Below are 9658 nucleotides of genomic sequence, written 5' to 3' on the forward strand. Positions count from 1 at the left end.
AACTCTCTACTACTTTTGCAGTAACCTACTTGTCCAAGGATAAGTACCTGCTAAACATTATTTGGGGAAATAACCTGAATAGTTAATTAATACCTTGAATTGACAGAGTGGGTAGAATAATATTAATATTTATCCTTTGAAGTGTAACTAATGGAGTTTCAGTCTATTCATAGCAGAGGTCCATATCAAAGTCTTATTTCTTTTCTCAGTTTAAAATACCTCATTAATATTTTAAGTAATTCTAAGGAACTACAACAGTTGAATATTTTTAGGTATTATTTTTAGATAATAAAAGTAACGGTCACTCATTAAAACAAAGTTCTAAAACACAGAATATTAGGTGGTTCTTTTTATTATTATTATTTCTTTTTGTAAATTCCTGCCAACCAAAACTATCAGCCAACGTTTTGGTGTATTTCCTTCCAGGTTATTTTCACGCATAGATTTCGTGTGTGTTTTACATCCTAGTAATGTTACTCCACCGGTTCTTAAATTTAAATTGGCAGTGAAACAAGGAGGGAGAGGAGGAGGTATGCTGGGATCCTCAAGGCGCTGCTGGCTCCCCCAGCAACTCAGGCAGATTCTGTCTGCTCTCTGTTCTCTTCTTATATTATTTTTGCTGAGTATGGGGGATGCTGAGCCCCAGGTGCTGCTCACTCTCAGAGGCCTGTGGGAGAATCTTCCTCTTGCATGAAATATGCAGACTGAAGCTGAAAGGACCTTGAAGGTGAGCACCCAAGGGTTACACTGGGCTGAGGTATTTGAAACCATCTATACAGGACTTGCCTGCTACGTGCCACTTGTTTGTATATTTTTCTTGCTACTTAGGTCAACATGCCACTTTATTTTCCATCGCCACAATGGGAAGAAGGAGAGTTGAAAAGAGGAATCCAAGCAGGAACACTGAGTCAATGAAACAATATCATCAACTGACCAGAGTCTTAATTTTAAGGAAGGTAGAAAGGCAATCGACACCAGCGAGCAGGCCGGAGGAAGTGAATAGTCCCAGCGATGAGAGAAGGAATGGTGGGCAGTGAACTCTTTTCATAGTTTTTTTCTATTTAATTTATATATATTTTTTTGCTGAGGAAGTTGCACCCTGAGCTATCATCTGTTGCCAATCTTCCTCTTTTTGCTTGAGGAAGATTCGCCCTGAGTTAATATCTGTGCCAGTCTTCCTCTATTTTGTATGTGGGTTGCTGCCACAGTACAGCCGCCAAGGAGTGGTGTAGGTCCACACCAGGGAACTGAACCTGGGCCGCCAAAGCAGAGCATGCCAAACTTAACCACCAGGCCACGGTGCCGGCTCTCGTAGTTGGATTTCTTTTGATGACAGCATCCGGTGAAGGTTTGCAGAGCTTTGAAAAATCGCTACATGAAGGTTAGGCCAGTGGGGAGTGGCCAACCCCTAACAAAGCTGACTTTCAACCCATCTAATTGAAATTTGATCCCAGCAATCAAATTATCACAGCAATTAAAGGCACATGCCTTAGCCCTTTCTCCTTATGACTCCAAATAAGATTCCAGGTCTGAAAGCCTCTTATAAGACAAATGATTTAGGAAACAGCAAACGGGCGTGAGGGACGTCATGGAGAAGGTCTGGCCTCTAAGAAACCTTTTACACTTCTCCCGAAGGTATGTTTTTGCTTATTACCTTATAATAAATACGCTCATTCTCAAACTGAGGGACACTCTGCAAGATCTCTACTCTTTAAAACACCAATGTCACGAGAGACCAACGAACTGTTCCAGATCAAAGGAGGGTAAAGAGGCGTGCCCCTGAATGCAACACTATAAAAGACATTAATGGAACAACTGGTGAAATATGAATAAGGTCTGGATGTTAGACAACAGTATTGCATCAATGTTAATTGCCTGATTATGATAATTGTATATGATTATGTTAGAGAAGATCCTTATTTTTGGATATTAAGTATTTGGATTCATTCTTATCCTTGAAGGGTTAGCGAGAATATCATGTCTACATTTTCTCTCACACAGTTCAGGAAAAGATTATAAATTTAAAGAGAGAGAAGGGTAAAGTTAACGTGATCAAAAGTTAATGTTTGAACATTCTGTTGGGAAATTCTTTGTACTATTCTTTTTGGTAAGTCTAAAATTTTTAAATAATGAAAGATAGCTTTTAAACCTTAAAAATTTTAAGATGGCCTTATTAGCATTACATAAATATCCACAAGGTACTACTGTAAATACTTAGGATGGTTTTAGTTATTAACGATATGTGTTTTCCTTTTCATAACGTAAACCACAATTCTAATGTCAAAACACAATTTTACATTTATAATAAGGAACAATCTGTCTACTAAATGAATATCACCAGGAGCAGCAAATCCCACCAGTCATCCACCAGCAGGAATTGTCCCCCAGGAGAACTGATTTATACAGCAGGACATCAAGTGCATGATAAAGGCGCATAATATAGGTAAGCGATTTAAAGGAATAATATCATTTTACCATTGTACATTTGAATATCACTGTTTCTTCTCTAAGTATTTTTACCTGTATTATCTCAATCTGTACCTTGCATTCATGTACTATTTTAGACTTGTAGCTTTTCAAGTAAACATTTTCACAACTAGATGAGATATATATTTCAAGCTGGTTAAAACACCTATAATCTGAGAAAGACCTCTTATTGACTGGAGCTAGAAGGGGGAGGAGGATTGTGTTATTCTCAAAGTATCTAGAAATGTAAGTGTTGCTTATTCTTAATCTATCACAATCCTGAAATCTAACACCTGCCTTGGGCAATCTGTGTACGATAAATCGAAATATTTTTAGTTATGACAAGAACAGTGATATCAACCCAAGTGGAATCTTGTTTTCATGAGTATATATTTGTCCTACTCTATTACAATGAAGCTAATTAGAACTTTGTATCACAAGTCTTTCCATCTAAATTAGACTCTAAAATAAGGAGATTGGGTGTTTGAACATTGTCTTCCTTGCCTTTACCATTGGTGGCCAGATTCTGAGAAAAGGATGAAAAAAAAAATTTTTTTAGGTTAATGGAAAAGAAAAAGATAACAGTGAATTGTGACTTTTAGTATTTTGAAGGGAAGGAAGGTTCAAAGGTAAGAATTTCTAATAGAAATAATTTGTCAATTAATTACATGTTTAATTCTACTGGACTTTATCTTCAAAATAAACGCAGTCGTTTTTAACAATGGATATAATCCAGATTCCAGCGCCTAACTCCCCCCTTACTTTCAAGTTCATTTCCTCTGCCCCCTGCTGCAGCCTCACAGACCCTTCAAAGGCTGTCACGCCGGCAATTTCCTCTGTCAGGAAGGCTTTCCCCGCAGATAGTCATTTACAGGACTCCATCTGTCCGTCCCTTGCATCCTTTGGGTCTTGCCTCTGTAACTTTCTTCATGAGCCTTCCATAGCCAATTTATCCAAAATTGCAAATCATAGCCCACCCCTACTCCTCATACTTCCTGTCCTCCTGTCCTGCTTCATTTTTTTTGCTTAGCATTTACAGTGTACTTGCTTATCTTGTGTATGGTCTATTTCCTTTCCTAAAATGTAAGTTTCATGAGGTATGTTACTCATTTGTTGAATAAATGAATGAATGAATGAATGAATGCTAAAGGAAGGTTAATAGCAATGAGGTAATAATAATAATAACAGTAACAGCACTGAGCAGATCTATGAACTGTGCATTGCCGAAGCTATCAGTTATAGGTATTTTGTTTGCTGGTTTGTTTATCTTTACTTTTTTACAGTTTTTAGTGCAGACAAATAAAAGACTATGTTCAAACGTCACAATAGTGCAATTCCACAGCAGACCCGCAGCTCAGTCAATGCTTGCCTGTTCTATAAACACATGCTAGAGTTTTACTTTGGCTGACAAGTTACTTTGTTGCTCAGTGAAAATGTATGTGAACCAAACCTCAGTTGACGAGTTACTAATAGTCCCTTCCGCAGGTCAATATTAATAGATATATACATGAACGTATTCTTTATATAGAAAATGAGTTAGGATGTGAAAGGTATGTGGGAGTATATGGACTTGCTGCCTTCCTGAATGCTATGGACCGAATTGCATCCCCCAAAATTCATATCTTGAAGCCCTAATCCTCAATATGATGGTATTTGGAGGTGGGGCCTTTGAAGGCAATTACGTTTAGATGCCATCCTTATGCTGGAATTAGCACCCTTATGGGAAGAGACACCAGGGAGCTTGTTTCTTCTCTCTCTCCCCACCATGTGAGGACACAGGCGAAGGCGGCCATCTGCAAGCCAGGAAGAGAGCCCTCACCACAACCTGACCATGCTGGCAACTTGATCTTGGGCTTGCCAGCCTCCAGAACCGTGAGAGAATAAATTTCTGTTGCTTAAACCACCCAGTCTATTTTATTTTGTTATGGCAGCCTGAGCAGACTATGACACTGAACAAAATTAAAAACCAGATCCTCCAAGAAGGGAAACAAGAGGTCAACATTCCATACAGTTTAGGCAGCTGGGCTTCTCACCTTTCTCTAGAATTACTCCCTGCAGTTACTGTTCTTATCTCCACGCTGGCCCCCAGGGGCTCTATTTACTTTAAAACTCAGACCCAAGTGAGGTCCTGAGGCCATTCCCACCATAATCTGTACACAGCTAGGATAGAGCTGGGCTGTTTGGGCAAGTTTTTACAAAGGATTAAGGGATAACCAGGGGTGACTACACAAAAACTAGGTAGGTCAGTGCAAGACCTGGTTTACTCCCTGGACTTCACAGTGCCCATTTGGGCCTAACTCTTGGTAGACGCCAGCTTTCCACCAACCACCAAGGAGCATGTCCTCGGACCCCTCTTCTCCTGGAAGTCTGGCCCCAAAGAAGGGCAGGCTCTCCTGCCTGTGCCAATCTGGGAAATGCCCACAACCCCCCTCTAATCACTGCTGTGTTCCTGGCCTCTGGTAACTGAAATATCTGTTGTGGAGGGAAATCGTGGCTAGGGTCCGAGGTCCAGATCCATCATGGCCAATGGAGAGAGACAAGGCTGCTTCCCCTCACCCTGGGATGCAGATGGCTTCCTGTCCGACCTCTCCCAGGAATTCTGAACCAGGAGAGAGAAGAGGAAGGAGAAAGCAATTGATTGAGGGTGCCAGGGATTTATGGCCACTGAGAGATTGCCAGGGAGAAGTAGATTTTTGTTTTTGAGTCAGTTTTAATCACAATCTCCAAGAACACAGCAAGAACAAAATACTGAATCACTGAAGGAGGGGTAAGATTTGCATATCAAGTAATATAAACTATGCAAATGTCGGCAACAATAAATGAGCTGGGCAGAGATGGTGTAATTGAAGCTTAGTGAGAAGTTGCCTCAGTCCAAAGCACTCGTATTTTCGTGGATTGTTTTCTCTCTTGTTTATTAAAAGTGTGTGGTTTTTCCAACATAAGTAGCTGATTTCATGTACTTTTGGTATTTCGAGAGCATTTCTAACTCTTGTCACTTTTTCTCTAGAAAGTTGGTACTCCCTAATGTGCCACTGACTTGGGGAATGGCCACCATCACCAAGTTCTGTGTCACAGCCACCCACAGAGTACATGTTGGCCCCTCTCTCCTTTATAGAAAGGTATGCTCAGAGCAGGAGGGGAGAGGTGTCACTACAGATCAGCTGGTTAGAACTCTACCAGTTGGAACAGGTCTCTGTGCTTGAGCCTCTGGGCAGATGGGGCCTATTCTCTGTTTCGTGGCTCCCAACCACATCCCCAGCATCCACCCAACCTCATTCCAAATCAGAATGACGGTGAACCCTGTTGGGGGTGGATTAACACCTGTCTATCACTAGACTTGAGAAGCAGCTGCAACAACACATACCTAATTATTGATCATCTATTAATCATCTCCATAAATAAGAGATAGGTATCAAAATATGAAACAAAGTATTTTTGTTGTTAAACAAAATGTGCCAAGTTGGAAACGATTTCCCAACCCTGAGCATCTCTCAGCTAAATGACACCTGCCAAAGAAGTAAGTGTATCAAAAAATGTCACACTTCAGGGCACATGAGTAGTGAGAAGGAAAACAAAGAGAGGAAAGGGTAGTATTTCGGAAAAGAAAACAGACAGCCGAGAAACAGTAATAGTTGGAATTTTTTTCATGGAGGTGGTTCTTTCTGTTTATAATTTCCCTAATATTTCTAACACTAGGTTTAGATTTGGAACTCCTTGCCCCAAGAAGCTCTTGCTCTCCAGAAATTCATGTGCAGTATTTGATGATATCACAATAAAAATTTAGAGCACATGGCACGCAAAGTACAAAAGTAAAACGTCAATACTAACCGGAAATGACAAGATTACAGGTACTTCGTTTTTCCCTCGCACTTTTCAGTCTTTTCCAAGTAGTCAGCCACGAACATGAACTACTCTCACAACTAGAAAAAAATCATTGAAACTGCCTGCTAATTAAGATGATGCCATTTTCTATGTCCCAGAATTTGTAAGACGGGTCTTAGCTATTCTTTCTCCATTCCTTCTTTTACTCTTCGAACAGCCAGTTTTGGAAATGAGATGCTCTGCTTTGATGGCAGGCCAGGATCAAATTCAACTTCTCCGGAATTTCACAAGTCTAATATTTCAAACGAGAGATTTCAGCTCACTCAACAGATTTTAACACACTTGGGTTGATGAAGCATTGCTTATGTGAATAATTAGCTTGAATAACGTGTGAAAGCAAACGGACAGTTTTCTACGCAGTCACTAAGTGTTCTTCCCTCTCCACGGCTACAAATGAAGGTTGAGAGGTAAAGAGGAGACTGGCCTTTCCTTTAAACCCAGCACAGGGTTTCTGCAGCCATGTGTGCAGCGTGGAGAGAGGAACAAGCAAGGATAGATACCTGGCCAGCCAGATCAGACCTAGTGCTGAACCAGAAGAAAAATTTTGCAGCCGGACAACCATCCTGTTGCATCCTATGAATATTATCTGGTGCTCAGGCTTGAGACCTAGTTTATGAGACAGAGAGAAAAACTGGTGCTTGGGTGTGTTTGAACAGCCAGGACTCCACTGCCTTAGCTGGCTCTACCTCTTAGTTATGGTTTCTATTTTAAAAATCTACCTTCACACAGCTGATCCTTTTACTTTGCTGGTTAATTTTAATGCTAGCTTCCAAAGGTGATAGCTAATTGAGAGCAAAAGAAAACAGACAGAGGCCAGCCTGGGCCCAAGTGGGTAAAGTTCCATGCACTCTGCTTCGGTGGCCCAGGTTCATTGTTCAGACCTTGGGTACAGGCCTACTCCACTCATCAGCCACGCTATGGAGGCATCCTACATACAAAAAATAGAGGAGGAGCATGGGTACAGATGTTAGCTCAGAGACAATCTTCCTCAAGCAAAAAAAAGAGGAAGATTGGCAACAGATGTTAGCTCAGGGCAAGTCTTCCTCACCAAAAAAAAAACACACACACACAAAAAAAAACAGACACAGAGCACAGCACCTCTCTGGCTAATTCAGAACTGCTTCAGTCACAGCTTGATCCAATACAGTTACCACCCCCAGGCCAGGGTGTTCAGAGTCTCTTATTTTGGAGTTAGACCCAGCTGCAGCTTGAAACTGGCTCCAGACTTTTAGTAGCATTACCAGATGGTGGGATCCTCTAGAAAGTAATTCTACGGTGGGCTTTCTCTTCCCTAAGTAGGTCTTTGAGTATAAGGTGCTTTCTCATCCAGTCACCCGCAAACTCAGCCTTCTCATTCCTTAACTAACCAATCTCTCCCTATCTCTACTCAAGGGGGAAATTAAGAACGAGAGAGAGAGAGAGACAGAAAGAGAGAAAGAGAGAGAGGGAGAGAGAGAGATTATGGGCTCTGATTTCCTGTATAAGCTAGTAGAAGCCACTATTCTCTTTCTTTTCAATTTTTAGGATTTCTCCCCACTCCCCAAGCCGCTTTCCAGTTTTCAGCTATGTTTTGTTTTGTTTTAAGAAATCCTTCTCCTCTTTACTCTTATCAGGCGATTCTTAATTTCAAAAACGATTGGAATCTTTACCAACCATCCCCTAGCTGGAGCATAATCTGGGTTATCTACAGAGTGGGTTATCCACTGTGGCAGATATAATTGGGACTCAGGAAAAGGGGTAAGGACGGAAGTCATCAGCAGGCAGTGACAGAGCTGACGTTATAGATCTTACAAACACAGGATCAAAACCTGTGTATTTGGGTCAGAAATATCCCTGCCAAAACCAAAAATATAAATTATTTTTAAAGTAGTTTCTTCACAAAACGAGTATTTTGGTTTTGCTTGTTTTGGTTTTGTTTTTTATTTTTGTTCTTGGCCAACCAATATTTCTCCCTTTCTGTTCATTCCCACACCTAGTTCCCACTGAGTTTGTAAGCTCCCAAAATCTGTGCACTCAATTCCCTTTTGCTTAAGTTAGCCAACTTTTGGTTAGCTGGCTTTGAGTTGGCCGGCTTAGGTGCTCATAAACAAATATATTAACTAAGACACCTGGCCTCCATCTTGGCCCTCACCTCTTCTCCCTGTTCTCAAATTCTAAAATTTCTAGTGATTAAGCACGGATTGGATAACAATGATCCAAATATTATCTCTCAGAGAAGTTTCCCAGATCAGCAAACAGGAATTAAGGGAATGAAGAACGGGACTGGATCCGAGACACAGCACAGTATGGTAAGTGTATTCATAAGACACAAAGGAAGATGTGGGAGCGCGTATGTCCGTCTGCAACATGGGGGTCAGGACTTCGACTATTTCCAGTTTTACCCATAGTTGGCTTTAGTGAAAGACTCTGGTAGGATCCTTCCTACTCCTTCGGAAATAAAGGCGACTGGGAGAGATAATTGGGACTCAGGAAAGGGGCTAAGGACAGAAGTCATCGGCAGGCAGTGACAGAGCTGACATTATAGATCTCCTTACATATACATGGTCATTCAAATGCTTTTAAGAACTTTGCTGATCCTCGTAGCAAAGCTGGGGGCGGAGGGGGGGGGGGCGTGGCTATTGTGGTCTCCATTTTACTGTTGAGAACACTGAACTTCAGAGAGATGAAAAGTTTTCCAAGGATCCAAGGCTGAAAACCACATCTCTCTTCTCCTATAAAAAAAAACAAAGAGGCAGGCTGAGTAATGCATTGGCAAAGAGGAGCAAGTAGTAAAGAGCGAAGAGTTGTAGACCTGTAATTATTAACAGCTACTACTGAAGTTACACCGCCTGTTAGTTTCTGAGATGAGTCCCTCACCTTTAAGATGGGGATACCAGCTGGGTGCCTGAGAGAAGGGACCGGCCGCACAGCAGGTGCTCAATTAATGTTTAATGAATGAAGAAGATAAGACATGAGATAGCATGGCGACCTGACAAAGAGGGCCTTAGTGCCCTGTAAGGTGTTGTGATTCAGCACAACGTGTAAACAGAAGCCTCTGGAGAGGATTCGTATAGAAGCACTAGAGCAAGCTCCCTGGCTTACTGGTCAACTGCAAAAACTTATATACTCAGATTTTGTTTTTTCAATGACGAGGTCTAAAATCAGGAAAAACCACTCCGCCTCCCAACATCCCAGAGTGGCAAACCCCAGGGGAATATAGTTTTCCTTAGACTTTGGGGTTGCTCCCTTTCCTTTTTGCTTTCACCTCCCGAAAGGCGTTTTTGCAGCTTCTGAAGACAAGCGGCAGCCTGGAGGCGTTGAATCGTTGTAA

At 41.4% G+C, this 9658-nt stretch overlaps 1 long non-coding RNA gene across 2 annotated transcripts; it reads left to right on the forward strand.

The window, feature by feature from the left end:
- Positions 1-741: 741 nt before the first annotated feature.
- LOC138919673 (uncharacterized) lies at positions 742-4369 on the forward strand. Of its 2 annotated transcripts, XR_011430099.1 has the most exons (3): positions 742-1635; positions 2310-2443; positions 4246-4369. It is a non-coding gene; the product is annotated as an uncharacterized lncRNA (long non-coding RNA). The 2 variants fall into 2 exon arrangements; XR_011430098.1 differs by having other exon boundaries at positions 2310-4369.
- The last annotated feature ends 5289 nt before the right edge of the window (positions 4370-9658 follow it).

The sequence above is a fragment of the Equus caballus genome, chromosome 20, assembly GCF_041296265.1.
Source record: "Equus caballus isolate H_3958 breed thoroughbred chromosome 20, TB-T2T, whole genome shotgun sequence".
In the NCBI taxonomy this organism is placed as follows: Eukaryota; Metazoa; Chordata; class Mammalia; order Perissodactyla; family Equidae; genus Equus; species Equus caballus.